At 41.9% G+C, this 15,469-nt stretch overlaps 1 protein-coding gene across 1 annotated transcript in view; it reads right to left on the bottom strand.

The window, feature by feature from the left end:
- The window catches only part of LOC126200505 (gamma-butyrobetaine dioxygenase-like), a 312,841-nt gene extending 304,157 nt beyond the window's left edge, over window positions 1-8,684 (bottom strand). The window contains exon 1 of the mRNA XM_049936716.1: window positions 8,582-8,684. The gene's annotated coding sequence lies outside the window, so the exon portion shown is untranslated. The remainder of the gene's footprint in view (window positions 1-8,581) is intronic.
- Window positions 8,685-15,469: the final 6,785 nt, after the last annotated feature.

A 15,469-nucleotide genomic window follows, 5' to 3' on the forward strand; every position in this document is an offset into this window, starting at 1 on the left:
CGGGCTTGGAAGCCCGAGTTCAGTCCCGGATAGGGGCGGCAGTTTTTACTCGTCCCAGTTCCTCCAGGACGGCCCGAGGTCCAATCACAAGGGGATCGCGTCTGCTCGTAATCATCGATTTCGCCCAAATTTGTGGCATATGCAGGGCTTGCCTGGAAACGAAAATGGCCGAAGTGAGAGCTTCAGATGGCCAAGTGTTTAGAATAAAAGAGAATTTTTGCGCGGGTCGGGGCGAGAGATGAACCATTTAGGATAGCGTAATTTCAAGGCAGCGGTTGGCGCAGTGGAAAGTGAACAGAACGGTAATACTAAGGTCGTGGGTTCGAGCCCCTATGTGCAACTTAAACGATCTAATTTTATATACGAAATTCTCGTGTAAAAATTAGAAACCCTTCCTGGATGTTCATTTTTAGTCCCTAATTTCCTTTGACTTTCCTTTTGATACCTTTTATAAAAGTATTGATAAATGCAATATACTGGCGATTATTCCGGTTTATTTGCAATATAAGAAACGTAAAAAACTGAAAATGAGCAGAATAAGAGTTTCCACATGCAGACTCGAACCAGCGACCGTCGTATTACCGTTCCGCACTCTTTTCCGCTGCGCCAACTGCTGCTTCGAAATTAGGCAAACATAACGGATCACATCTGGCTCGGTCCGCGCCAAAAATTCTTTTCCTTTTTCTAAATACTTGGCCATTTGGAGCTTCCACTACTCTCACTTTTACTTCAGGGCAAACCCTGCATACACCATAAATTTGGACGAAATCTGTAATGAGGAATAGGCACGGACCCCTTGTCAGCCTGCTCTCAAATGAGAACGGGGAACTTCCCCGTAAATAAAAGGCGGCAAGGGCGATGGGCCCACCATCACCCACCCCCTCCTCATAATGCCGCGACTAAGAAAGGCTTCCCTCTACTTGGAGTCACACAAATAGAAAAACGAAAGATACATTAGCGAAATATTATAACTTTCCAAAAGAGGAATGCCTGTATAGGAAGTGGATTTATGCTTGCTTTGGAAATGATGGTATCAGTATTAAAATTTCAACTGAGAACTTAGCGAAAGTTGCTTCACAGGTATTTTACTTAATAGATTCAGTGATTCTCTAAAAAACCTTAGAAGTCTCAAATGTTTGGTAATATTTAGTATAAAAATACCTGGTTGTGTAATGGAAAACAAGGGAACAAGTTTTAGAAGGCAAAGACATGAAATATGGAAATATAGCCTGGTTGTTCTCGAGGTTTATCGCACGAAGTTTACAACAAGACTCTGGCATAGCTTTAAGAAGCAGAGAATATTCACTGGTTCTAGAAAATGAAAATTCTGTGAGATTCGATTCCGCTCCGTAAGACTGCATTGAAAGAATAATTGTACAGGGAGTCCCAGAAAAATGTGTACTCTCTTTTTATGAGTGTAGCGCTAATATTTATAAAGATACGGAATAATTTCAAAATCCAGGATAATGTGAATGTAGAAACATCTCATTTATCGAAAATGTTCAAACTGTTGGCCATTGCAGATGGCTAGAAGAAATCCTTGGGTAACACAAGAGATATTGAATTTAAACGATGAAAGGAGAAAATATAAAATTGCAATAAATGAGGCAGGCGAAAGGAAATTGCTGTTGTTATGGTCTTCAGTTCAGAGACTGGTTTGATGCAGCTCTCCACGCTACTCTATCCTGTGCAAGCATCTTCATATCCCAGTACCTACTGCAGCCTACATCCTTCTGAATCTGCTTAGTGTATTCATCTCTTGGTCTCCCTCTACGATTTGTACCCTCCGCGGTGCCCTCCAATACTAAATTAGTGATCCCTTGATGCCTCAGAATATGCCCTACCAAACTATCCCTTCTTCTAGTCAAGTTGTGCCACATACTCCTCTTCTCCCCAATTCTATTCAATACTTCATCATTAGTTATGTGATCTACCCATCTAATCTTCAGCATTCTTCTGTAGCACCACATTTCGAAAGCTTCTATTCTCTTCTTGTCCAAACTAGTTCTCGTCCATGTTTCACTTCCTTACATGGCTACACTCCATACCAATACTTTCAGAAACGACTTCCTGACACTTAAATCTATACTCGATGTTAACAAATTTCTCTTCTTCAGAAACGATTTCCTTGCCATTGCCAGTCGACATTATATATCCTCTCTACTTCGACCATCATCAGTTATTTTACTCCCTAAATAGCAAAACTCCTTTACTACTTTAAGTGTCTCATTTCCTAATCTAATCCCCTCAGCATCACCCGATTTAATTTGACTACATTCCATTATCCTCGTTTTGCTTTTGTTGATGTTCATCTTATATCCTCATTTCAAGACACTGCCCATTCCGTTCAACTGCTCTTGCAAGTCCTTTGCTGTCTCTGACAGAATTACAATGTCATCGGCGAACCTCAAAGTTTTTATTTCTTCTCCTACTCCAAATTTTTCTTTTGTTTCCTTTACTGCTTTCTCAATATATAGATTGAATAACATTGGGGATAGGCTACAACCCTGTCTCACTCCCTTCCCAACCACTGCTTCCCTTTCATGACCGCGCGACTGCTACGGTCGCAGGTTCGAATCCTGCCTCGGGCATGGATGTGTGTGATGTCCTTAGGTTAGTTCGGTTTAAGTAGTTCTAAGTTCTAGGGGACTGATGACCACAGCTGTTAAGTCCCATAGTGCTCAGAGCCATTTTGAACCCTTTCATGCCCCTCGACTCTTATAACTGCCTTCTGGTTTCTGTACAAATTGTAAATACCCTTTCGCTCCCTGTATTTTACCCCTGCCACCTTCAGAATTTGAAAGAGAGTATTCCAGTCAACATTGTCAAATGCTTTCTCTAAGTCTACAGGTTTGCCTTTCCTTAATCTATCTTCTAAGATAAGTCTAGGGTCAGTATTGCCTCACATGTTCCAACATTTCTATGGAATCCGAACTGATCTTCCCCGAGGTCGGCTTCTACCAGTTTTTCCCGTCGTCTGTAAATACTTCGTGTTAGTATTTTGTAGCCGTGACTTATTAAACTGATAACTCGGTAATTTTCACATCTGTCAACACCTGCTTTCTTTGGGATTGGAATTATTATATTCTTCTTGAAGTTTGAGGGTATTTCGCCTATCTCATACATCTTACTCACCAAATGGTAGAATTTAGCCAGGGCTGGCTCTCCCAAGGATCTCAGTAGTTCTACTGGAACGCGAGAGTAGCATGCAGAGCTGCATGAAACCAGTCTTTGGACTGAAGACAATAACAACAACTGGTTTTTAAGTATTTTATACTCTAACAAAACTTCAGTTTTCTCGAAACTTTTTCTGTATCAAACGCTCGTAGCGTTCGCTGCGGCAGCCACTCGCTATGATGCGTCACTCTATGCTTAGATTACGTCACTCGTTATGCAGGCGCACGAGGAAGGAAGCAGCTGGCACTTCACTCATTCACTAACTTGCTACGCGTGTAAAGAAACATAGACGCTCACAGTTAAGTCACAACTTACGGCACTAATGGGCACAACAAGCGTTAGAACACACTTAGAATTAGAATTTCTTTTTAGGTGTCTGTTTTCATGTAGAAAATGAGTGCTGTATACTTCATATTCACCAAGTGTTGCCGCAAGTGTAACGAAAATTTTAAAGTGATGATCGAATAATGACTGTTATTGTAGCTCATTGTATAAGTTGTGGAACTGCATATTTGCCTGAAACGATAGCTGATGAAATAATACTCGCTCCCTGTCAGTAGCTACATTCGGACTGATACTGAAACATATTTTGAACAGAACAAATTAAAACATTTATGTTGATGAGCGTGACAACAGACTGTAATTGTCAATAAATACGTACCCTTTCCGACTTTGATAAAGGTCGGATTAAAGCCTATCGTGATTGCGGTTTATCGCGACATTGCTGCTCGCGTTGGGCGAGATCCAATGACTGTTAGCAGAATATGGAATCGGTAGGTTCAGGATGGTAATACGGAACGCCGTACTGGATCCCAACGGCTTCGTATCACAAGCAGTCCAGATGACAGGCATCTTATCCGCATGGCTGTAACGGATCGTGCAGCCACGTCTCGATCCCTAAGTCAACAGATGGGGACGTTTGCAAGACAACAACCATCTGCACGAACAGTTCGACGAGTTTTGCAGCATCACGAACTATCAGCTCGGAGATCATGGCTGCGGTTACCCTTGACGCTGCATCACAGACAGGAGCGCCTGCGATGGTGTACTCAGCGGCGAACCTGGGTGCACGAATGGCAAAACGTAATTTTTTCGGATGAATCCAGGTTCTGTTTACAGCATCATGATGGTCGCATCCGTGTTTGGCGACATCGCGGTGAACGCACATTGGAAGCGAGTATTCGTCATCGCCATATTGGCGTATCACCCGGCGTGATGGTATGGGGTGCCATACGTCTCGGTCACCTCTTGTTCGCATTGACGGCACTTTGAACAGTGGACGTTACATTTCAGATGTGTTACGACCTGTGGCCCTACCCTTCATTCGACCCCTGCGAAACCCTACATTTCAGTAGGATAATGCGCGACCGCATGTTGCAGGCCCTGTATGGGCCTTTCTGGATACAAAAAATTTTCGACAGCTGCCCTGGCCAGCACATTCTTCAGATCTCTCACCAATTGAAAACGTCTGGTCAGTGGTGGCCGAGAAACTGGCTCATCACCATACGCCAGTCACTACTCTTGATGAACTGTGGTATCGTGTTGAAGCTGCATGGGCAGCTGTACCTGTACACGCCATCCAAGCTCTGTTTGACTCAATGCCCAGGCGTATCAAGGCCGTTATTACGGCCAGAAGTGGTTGTTTTGGGTACTGATTTCTCAGGATCTATGCCCCCAAATTGCGTGAAAATGTAATCACATGTCAGTTCTAGTATAATATATTTGTCCAATGAATACCCTTTTATCATCTGGATTTCTTCTTGGTGTAGCAATTTTAATGGCCAGTAGTATAGATAGAGTAACTGAGAAACCTAAGATGATTCATTGCTACAACGACACAAAAGGTGGCGTTTATTCATTAGACCAGACGTCTCCCAACATTTCTTGCAGTCGGGAGACTAAACGCTGGCCTTTGGGTGTCTTTTATGGAATTTCGACCATTATGTGTGTTAATATGTGGATAATCCACGTTCACATCACCCGTGAAAAGGAGATTGTCCTAAAGAGGAAACACTTCCTAATACGACGGAGTGAAGAGCTACTCTCACCATGGATGCAAAGCAGGTTCACATACCTAGAATACCTAATGACCTGCGCCTACTATACAGTCTGTCCTTGGACTCGAACCCCATCGTGAGAACGTTGGGGGAATTGCTGGAATATCGTCTGCCCCGAGGAGAACTATCTGCTACATGTCTGTCGAAAAAGAGGAGAATGAGAACAACGTTTTGTGCTGTTACTTGTAAGCCATTTTGCAAAGAGCATCGAGCGCAATTATGCACTAATTGTTCGAAATAAATGTTCTCATTGTTGTCAAAGACTATTGTTTCTGTGGTTACAGACTGTCCTGTATTGTTTATTAGTGATAATTAATAAATACTAAAATGTGTTGCCAAATTTTGCCTACTCTTTTTTATGTCGTAAAAATTACGAACGTTTGTAACATTAGATAATCGACGAACGTTTGTGTTCTAGAATGCAGGGGTCTCCAAACTACGGCCCGCGGGCCGATACTGGCCCACGAGGGCCGGCAAACCGGCCCGCGTTAGCTGGCCGGACATCGCCGGTGTCCGGCCCGCCAAATATTTGAGGTGGTACCTATACTGATTCTGAGATTTCGTTAACCTTGCAGGACGCTTTCGTGAAGAATGTGCAGTGACATACTTTTTTGTCGGTGAAATTCGCCAGAATAAAATACGCCAGAATTTCGGTCAGCAGAATAAAATACGCCAGAATTTCGGCCAGGTACGTCCACCAATCAAAATTATGTAATTAAATAAAAATCGTAGTTCGTTTCAGTGCTAGCTATTCCCACAACCTTAGATTTTTGCGATTTCATGTTTCCTTTGGCCTTACATTACGGTGATCATGGATTGCTAGGGTGCTTTAATCCCACTAGGTAGATCTTGGCCCTTATGACTTCGTCGAGGAGTCAGTATGGCCCGCGGACTAAAAAGTTTGGAGACCCCTGTTCTAGAGTTAAGAGATATAAGGGTTGTTATGAATATTTCATTTTCTCGCGTGTGCGATCCATTTTCTCGAGGGCGGAGACAGAGAAACCTTCTCCCAAGTCCAAAGAAAAATTCGATATTTTATCTAAATTTCACACGCAGCTACATATGGTATAATATGCATCAAACGCAAAATCATAACGATCCCTATTTTTCGTTGCAAATTTTTCTACTTTTGCGCAGTGTCTTACTTAAATGAGTGTATCACAGTAAGTATGACGATTAGCAAGATGATGGGCACTTCACAATTAAGCTGACGTATAAAGCTGGCAGTAATGTAAAAATGAAATATCTTGCCGAATAATTTCCATAAAATCGTTTGAGAAAGATTGAAGGATGCGCGCTTCGATTCTGTCAGCGCAGCGCGTTGCAAACAAGTCCGGCAAAGTTGTTACGCAATTCGTTCGTGTTTGTGAAATTGAGTGAATCAACAAGAACTCAGTGGTTCCTAATGACTAACATTACCAGACTTTTAATTTAAAGTATCCTAAAAAGTTTGTCAAATGCTGCAGGACGACCAAAGTCATCTAAACTGTTTTAGGATTAACTCTGAGTAAGCTTGCTACGAAAACATGGTTCAAATGACTGTAGGCACTATGGGACTTAACATCTGAGGTCATCAGTCCCCTAGACTTAGTACTACTTAAACCTAACTAACCGAAGGACATCACAAACATCCATGCCGGAGGCAGGATTCGAACCTGCGACCATAGCATCAGCGCGGTTCCGGACTGTAGTGCCCATAACCGCTCGGCCACAGGCCGGATATTAAAACATGGAATAGTTTTTTTTATCCAACAGTCGTCTATCCAGTTACGTACAGCTTTGAGACTGAAAAATTTCGGAAGAGATACTGGGTTTGGGTACATAAAAAGTTAATAATATTGCAGCACACTTGCAACTTTTGTAGCGTGAGAGTATCAAGAGACGACTGGAAGACGCTATTTGCGTTTCTACACCAACTGCAATTATTGCAGCAAAGTTTTATCCGTGATTTAAAGACAAGTAATTGACCTCTATTGCAGCCCATGACCAAGGGAGGGTTACAACTACATACATACACGCAATTGACGAAGAAATGTAAAAGAAAACGGGGCACGAGTTTCGAAAAATATTATCATGTGAAAAGATTTTATTTGGAATGTGACTACAGAAGTGACGTTAAAATAGAATCACAACGAATTGTTTGCTAAACGCTATAGAGGAATTGACGATATCTCAATTTTTCCTCAAGAACATTTTGAGTCTTCATGATTATCGTGATGAAAGACAAATTCAGGAATGCATTTCACGTGTAGAACATTTTAGTGTCAGAATGGTAAATCTCCGAAAATCAAAGAAAGTTTTTGATGAGATGGTTGAGAAAAAAAAATGTTTTCTGAGAACTAATTTAAAAGAAACAAAAAGTACATTCACTTAATAAATAACAAAGATATGGAGCAAAGATTTACCCACTATTTAAAGAGAAGTAGTTGACCTCTATTGCAGCCAATGATCAAGGGAGAGTTACAACGACATCCATACACGTAATTGAGAAAGAAATGTAAATGCACGGGGACGACGAAGTGTCCATCTCCTCCTTAACAGACATACAATGCCCGATATGGCAATTAGCATGGACAATATTTAATCGAGACAACAATGCCTCATCACCAATAGCCATTCCATTCGACACAAATATAACGAGCCCCGAATGAATAATTGTTAGGCCGGGCTTATCTTTAACATTCACTGTTACCAGCTTACCTTCAACAATTCTCTTCAAAATACCTGCAAAAGCTTTCCATCTACACCACTCAAATTCTTCAAACAAAATAACACAAAGAATAGATGGATTATACCCTCCAAATCCAAATTCGGGACAATAAGACACATACACCTCCTGTTTACGACCTAACACCTTTTCAATCAATGTCGACTTCCCTATATTTGTGTCACCAAACAAATACAATTGAGGTTTCCTCACCTTTGTAGAATGAAAGGACGCATTGTACCAAGCTACGACTTCTTTAGCCCAACCAGAATACAACAAATCACAATGCGACAATCCACGACATTCCTTCCAATTTTGCTGTAACGTTTCCCAATACTTCTCAATAAACTTCGCATGCGACCAATGACTAACCAAAAAAGGGTCTGTGTAATCGAACTTCTTGGTACGTTTCGCACACCTACATAATCGAACATTAAAATACATGGCGGACTCATTACAATTTGTAAACGGTTCAGCATCGTACTTTGTAATATATATTAATGCTGACTTCTTCTCTTACATGACTGAACATCAAATACACCTACAGTAAGATCGAACATCCATTCCAACTTAGTCCTAATATCAGACAATAGATATATATTCGACATCTTAAAATACGCGTGTAAATGAGTCTTCTCACCTTCAGCAAATTTCTCTTCGCGCACACAATATTCCAACACGTAAAGATCTGTTAACAAGCACTGACCAAAAGCAGCTTTACCTCGAACAGAGTCTGCATCCACTGTAACTAGAAATGACATACTATCCTTTTTATACGTATTGGGGTCTGAAGACGCCATTGGAATATATCCAAGCCTGTCTGGCACGTGCTAACCTACTGCAGAAGTGGCTAACCTTGGCGAACACTGGGTAGTGACGTCACTTAATGGGCATCGCGGAATCGCTGGAGTTGTAATAATAGACTCCAGTGAAGATGTTGAGAGGTGGGGGCCCACCAAGGTCAACGATTGGTCTTGTGCAACAGAGGATGAGTTCTGAACTGATGAAATATGGCCTGTCAGTTCATGCAGTCACATGCCCCAGCTTGCATTAGAGGACAGTGAAAGTCACTTGCATGACCTCGTTCACATTACATCACTTTCAGAACTTCGTTTCTCTTGCTTCTTCTCTCTAGATACGTAGAATGACGCCATCCTGTGAAATAGACTGCTTCATTGAAGCTATGGATTTTTTCAAATTTCCAGTGAACACAGTTTTCGTATAAACACAAACTGAGAGTTCAATTTCTGTTGTGTCGGCAGACTTGCCAACACTACGCACACTAATTGAAAGAGGCGGCCAAGATGCACGCGCTAACTCCCGAAGGATGGAGTGAGGTCTGAAACAGGAGACTTAATGAATGTGATAAAGAAAATACGTATCTTTGGAATATACTTAACTTTTAATACATCCTTGTATACATCGTTCTTGATGAGACATCTGGAGATTGTGGCGATACAAGTGACTCTTTATATACAAGCTATTTAAGGCTAATGGCGCCTTGCTAAGTCGTAGCCATTAACTTAGCTGAAGGCTATTCTAACTGTCTCTCGGCAAATGAGAGAAATGGCTTCGTCCGTATAGTCGCTAGCAACGTCGTCGTACAACTGGGGCGAGTTCTCGTACGTCTCTCGAGACCTGCCTTGTGGTGGCGCTAGGTCTGCGATCCTGACAGTGGCGACACGCGGGTCCGACATGTACTAATGGACCGCGGCCGATTTAAGCTACCACCTAGCAAGTGTGGTGTCTGGCTGTGACACCACAATTTCCTTTTTGACAACAACTGTAAGCCTAACAATCTTACCCTATAATATTGGATGCCTCCTTAACCATGAGGCAGATTTCTAGGTTGACCTTTGGCTGTGCATCTGAGATACGACTTTTGAGATTTTATACACTAATGGCCATTAAAATTGGTACACCACGAAGATGACGTGCTACAGACGCGAAATTTAACCGAGAGGAAGAAGATGCTGTGTTATGCAAATGATTAGTTTTTCAGAGCATTCACACAAGGTTGGCACCAGTGGCGACACCTACAATGTGCTGACATGAGGAAAGTTTCCAACAGCAGTTGACCAGCATTGCCTGGTGAAACGCTGTTCTGATGCCTTGTGAAAGGAGGAGAAATATGTACCATCACCTTTCCGACTTTGATAACGGTTGGATTGTAGCCTATCGCGATTGCAGTTTATTGTATCGCGACATTGCTGCCCGCGTTGGTGGAGATCCAATGACTGTTAGCAGAATATGGAATTGGTGGGTTCAGGAGGGTAATACGGAACGCCGTGCTGGATCCCAATGGCCTCGTACCACTAGCAGTCGAGATGACAGGCATCTTATCTGCATAGCTGTAACAGATTGTGCAGCCATGTCTCGATCCCTGAGTCAACAGATGGGGACGTTTGCAAGACAACAACCATCTGCACCAACAGTTCGACGACGTTTGCAGCAGCATGGAATATCCGCCCGGAGACCATGGCTGCGGTTACCCTTGATGCTGCATCACAGACTGGAGCGCCTGCGATGGTGTACTCAAAGATGAACCCGGGTGCGCGAATGGGAAAACGTCATTTTTTCGGATGAATCCAGGTTATGTTTACAGCATCATGATGGTTGCATGCGTGTTTGGCGACATCGTGGTGAACACACATTGGAAGCGTGTATTCGTCATCGCCATACTGGCATATCACCAGGCGTGATGGTACGGGCGCCATTGCTTACACATCTCAGTCACCTCTTGTTCGCAATGACGGCACTTTGAACAGTGGACGTTACATTTCAGATGTGTTACGACCCGTGGCTCTACCCTTCATTCGATCCCTGTGAAACCCTACATTTCAGCATGGCCGCATGTTGCAGGTCCTGTACGGGCCTTTCTGGATACAGAAAATGTTCGTCTGCTGCCCTGGCCAGCAAATTATCCAGATCTCTCACCAATTGAAAACGTCTGGTCAATGGTGGCCGAGCAACTGGCTCGTCGCAATATGCCAGTCACTACTCTTGATGAACTGTAGTATCGTGTCAAAGCTGCATGGGCACCTGTACCTGTACACGCCATCCAAGCTCTGTTTGACTCAATGCCCAGGCGTATCAAGGCCGTTATTACGGCCAGAAGTGGTTGTTTTGGGTACTGATTTCTCAGGATCTATGCACCCAAATTTCGTGAAAATGTAATCACATGTCAGTTCTAGTATAATATATTTGTCCGATGAATACTCGTTTATCATCTGCCTTTCTTCTTGGTATCGCAAATTTTAATGGCCAGTAGTGTGTTATAGAAGCTCTAATATGTATACCACAGAGGCCGGTAATCACCCTGCCTAAAATCATAATAGCTGTTAGCAAACCTTATACCATTGTTCATAAAACATATTCTCAGTAGGCTTCTCTAAATTGTATTAACAATTGCTCCAAATTGGATTAGTAACTCTTCTAAAACAGTAACAGCTGCTGATGCATTTATTTTATTTCCATAAAATGTTCTTGCAAGTAAGTCAATTCGAGCGTCGGAATCAGGAACCAGGAAAGCAAGTCGGAGACTATCAGGATAATGTCTGCAATATAACATTTTAAATAAAGGCGTATTGTTTCAGTTGATGTTGGCATTATTATTTTTTTACGTAAACTGGGAACATATTTGACATTATCTTGATAGTCTCTGGCTAGGTTTCCTGGTTTCTGATTCTGACGTTCGAATTGACAAACTTGCAAGAACATTTTGTGTAACTAAAATAAATGCATCAGCAGCTGTTATTGTTTTAGAAGAGTTGTGGCATTACAAACCAAATTTGGGGCAATTGTTAGCACAATTTAGAAAAGCCTACCGAGAATATGTTTTTATGCCTAATGGTATAAAGTGTGCTAACAGTTATTTTGATTTTAGGCAGGGTCGCTACTTCTTTAGCCCAACTGGAATACAACAAATCACAATGTGACAATTCACTATGTTCCTTCGAATTTTGCTCAAATGCTTCCCAATACTTCTCAATAAGTTTTGCACACGACCAGTGACTAACGAAAAAAGGGTCGGTGTAATCGAACTTCTTGGTACGTTTCGCACACCTAAGTAATCGAACATAAAAGACATTGCGGATTCACTACAATTTCCAAACGTTTCAGCATCGTACTTTGTAATATACAGGGTGTTTCAAAAATGACCGGTATATTTGAAACGGCAATACAAACTAAACGAGCAGCGATAGAAATACACCGTTTGTTGCAATATGCTTGGGACAACAGTACATTTTCAGGCAGACAAACTTTCGAAATTACAGTAGTTACAATTGTCAACAACAGATGGCGCTGCGGTCTAGGAAACTCTATAGTACGATATTTTCCACATATCCACCATGCGTAGCAATAATATGGCGTAGTCTCTGAATGAAATTACCCGAAACCTTTGACAACGTGTCTGGCGGAATGGCTTCACATGCAGATGAGATGTACTGCTTCAGCTGTTCAATTGTTTCTGGATTCTGGCGGTACACCTGGTCTTTCAAGTGTCCCCACAGAAAGAAGTCACAGGGGTTCATGTCTGGCGAATAGGGAGGCCAATCCACGCCGCCTCCTGTATGTTTCGGATAGCCCAAAGCAATCACACGATCATCGAAATATTCATTCAGGAAATTAAAGACGTCGGCCGTGCGATGTGGCCGGGCACCATCTTGCATAAACCACGAGGTGTTCGCAGTGTCGTCTAAGGCAGTTTGTACCGCCACAAATTCACGAAGAATGTCCAGATAGCGTGATACAGTAATCGTTTCGGATCTGAAAAATGGGCCAATGATTCCTTTGGAAGAAATGGCGGTCCAGACCAGTACTTTTTGAGGATGCAGGGACGATGGGACTGCAACATGGGGCTTTTCGGTTCCCCATATGCGCCAGTTCTGTTTATTGACGAAGCCGTCCAGGTAAAAATAAGCTTCGCCAGTAAACCAAATGCTGCCCACATGCATATCGCTGTCATCAATCCTGTGCACTATATCGTTAGCGAATGTCTCTCGTGCAGCAATGGTAGCGGCGCTGAGGGGTTGCCGCGTTTGACTTTTGTATGGATAGAGGTGTAAACTCTGGCGCATGAGACGATACGTGGACGTTGGCGTCATTTGGACCCCAGCTGCAACACGGCAAACGGAAACCCGAAGCCGCTGTTGGATCACCTGCTGCACTAGCTGCGCGTTGCCCTCTGTGGTTGCCGTACGCGGTCGCCCTACCTTTCCAGCACGTTCATCCGTCACGTTCCCAGTCCGTTGAAATTTTTCAAACAGATCCTTTATTATATCGCTTTTCGGTCCTTTGGTTACATTAAACCTCCGTTGAAAACTTCGTCTTGTTGCAACAACACTGTGTTCTAGGCGGTGGAATTCCAACACCAGAAAAATCCTCTGTTCTAAGGAATAAACCATGTTGTCCACAGCACACTTGCACGTTGTGAACAGCACATGCTTACAGCAGAAAGACGACGTACAGAATGGCGCACCCACAGACTGCATTGTCTTCTATATCTTTCACATCACTTGCAGCGCCATCTGTTGTTGAAAATTGTAACTACTGTAATTTCGAAAGTTTGTCCGCCTGAAAATGTACTGTTGTTCCAAGCATATTGCAACAAACGGTGTATTTCTATCGCTGCTCGTTTAGTTTTTATTGCCGTTTCAAATACACCGGTCATTTTTGAAACACCCTGTATATTAATGCTGAATGGCATCATTGTACGTATCTAGAGAGAAGAAGCAAGAGAAACGTAGTTCTGAAAGTGATACAATGCGAACGAGATCAAGCAAGCGACTTTCACTGTCTTCTAATGCAAGCCGGGATATGTGTCTGCATGAACTGCCAGTGTATATTTCATCAATTCGTGAGTCATCCTCTGTTGCGCAAGACCACTCAATGTCTTCGCTGGAGTCTAGTATTACAACCCCAGTGATTCCGCGATGCCCATTAAGTGACGTCAGCACCTGGCATTCGCCAGGGTTATCCCCTTTGGCAGTAGGTCAGGGCATGCCGGACAGGCTTGGATATGTTCTAATGGTGTCTCCAGACCCCAATACGTTAAAAAAGGGTACTATGTCGTTTCTAGTTAGAGTCAATGCAGACTCTGCTCGATGTATAGCTGCTTTTGGTCAGTGTTTAACAGATCTTTATGTATTGGAATATTGTGTGTGCGAAGAGAGATTTACTCTAGGTGAGAAGACGCATTTACATGGGTATTTTAAGACGTCAAATATATATCTATTGTCTGATATTAGGACTAAGTTGGAATGGATGTTCGGTCCTATTGTAGGTGTATTTGATGTTCAGTCATGTAAGAGTAGGAAGTCAGCATTAATATATATTATGAAGTACGATGCTGAACCGTTTACAAATTGTAATGAGTCCGCCATGTCTTTTAATGTTCGATTACGTAGGTGGAGTTCAAATTTATCTATTATTCATAGCATTTCACAGATGTTTTATTCGTGTCATGTGAATACTGTTTAGAAAGATATTTGTTATTCATGAATAACGAATAATAACACAGGTCTGTGACTAAAAACTGCATAGGATTTTTTAACATTTTCTTATAGATTTTGACCTCCCAGAAACAGGAAAATTATTTAAAAAATTGTCACATAGGCTTTTATGTACATTGCAGTATTTATGTTCATTAGTAATAACCCTATGTTGTTTTTTAATTTAATAATTATTAAAAATTATATCAATTATAATTTTTAAAATAAACTTAAATTTAAAAAATTTACAATGTTAACTATTCTTTGTTACCACTTGCAGGTTTTACTGCGAACTCCTAGGCGCCAGAAGCAAATGCAAACAATCTTATTGTTCAGTTTTATAGTGTTGCGACAAGTCAAATGACGATTTATATCTCGCATGAAATGAAGAGAAACTCTCAGCAGACATATTGCTGTTCAAGTGAACAGTGCTGTTGTTTCTGTCTAGTCATGGCTACAAGAGGTCGTGTTATTTCTCCAAACAGTTAAACAGTTTGTTATATCTGTGGTGAATACTCGATTAAAAGTCAACAGAGAAACATAAGTGATTTTGTGAGGAAAGTTTATTTTGCTTACTTTAAATTAAAACTTGGTGATCAATATAAACCATGGGCCCCACATAAGGTGTGTAGAAGATGTGAAGAAGATCTTCGTTTGTGGTTTAAGAGTAAGAAAAATGCATTTCGATTTGGAAGTCCTATGGTATGGTGTGAGCAGAAAAACCATACCATTGATTGCTACTTCAGTTGATGTAAAGTGATTCAATTCAAAAAACAAAAGAAACATAACTTATCCTAACCTTGACTTAGCTATACGTCCAGTGCCCCGTAGCGCTGAAATACCTATCCCATAGCCACCTTCCAGTTTGGATGGATATCCGAGTGAGTTGGATGAAGTTACATTTGGAAAAAATCAGATATCAGAACCATCAATGGATGGTTTGTCGGGACTTCAAAAAACTCACGATACTTTTGGGTCAGCAGGAGGCTATACTAAATACCCATGCTTCTTGTGCTTGTGGGATAGCAGAGCCA

This window comes from Schistocerca nitens, chromosome 1 (assembly GCF_023898315.1).
Source record: "Schistocerca nitens isolate TAMUIC-IGC-003100 chromosome 1, iqSchNite1.1, whole genome shotgun sequence".
Lineage (NCBI taxonomy): Eukaryota > Metazoa > Arthropoda > Insecta > Orthoptera > Acrididae > Schistocerca > Schistocerca nitens.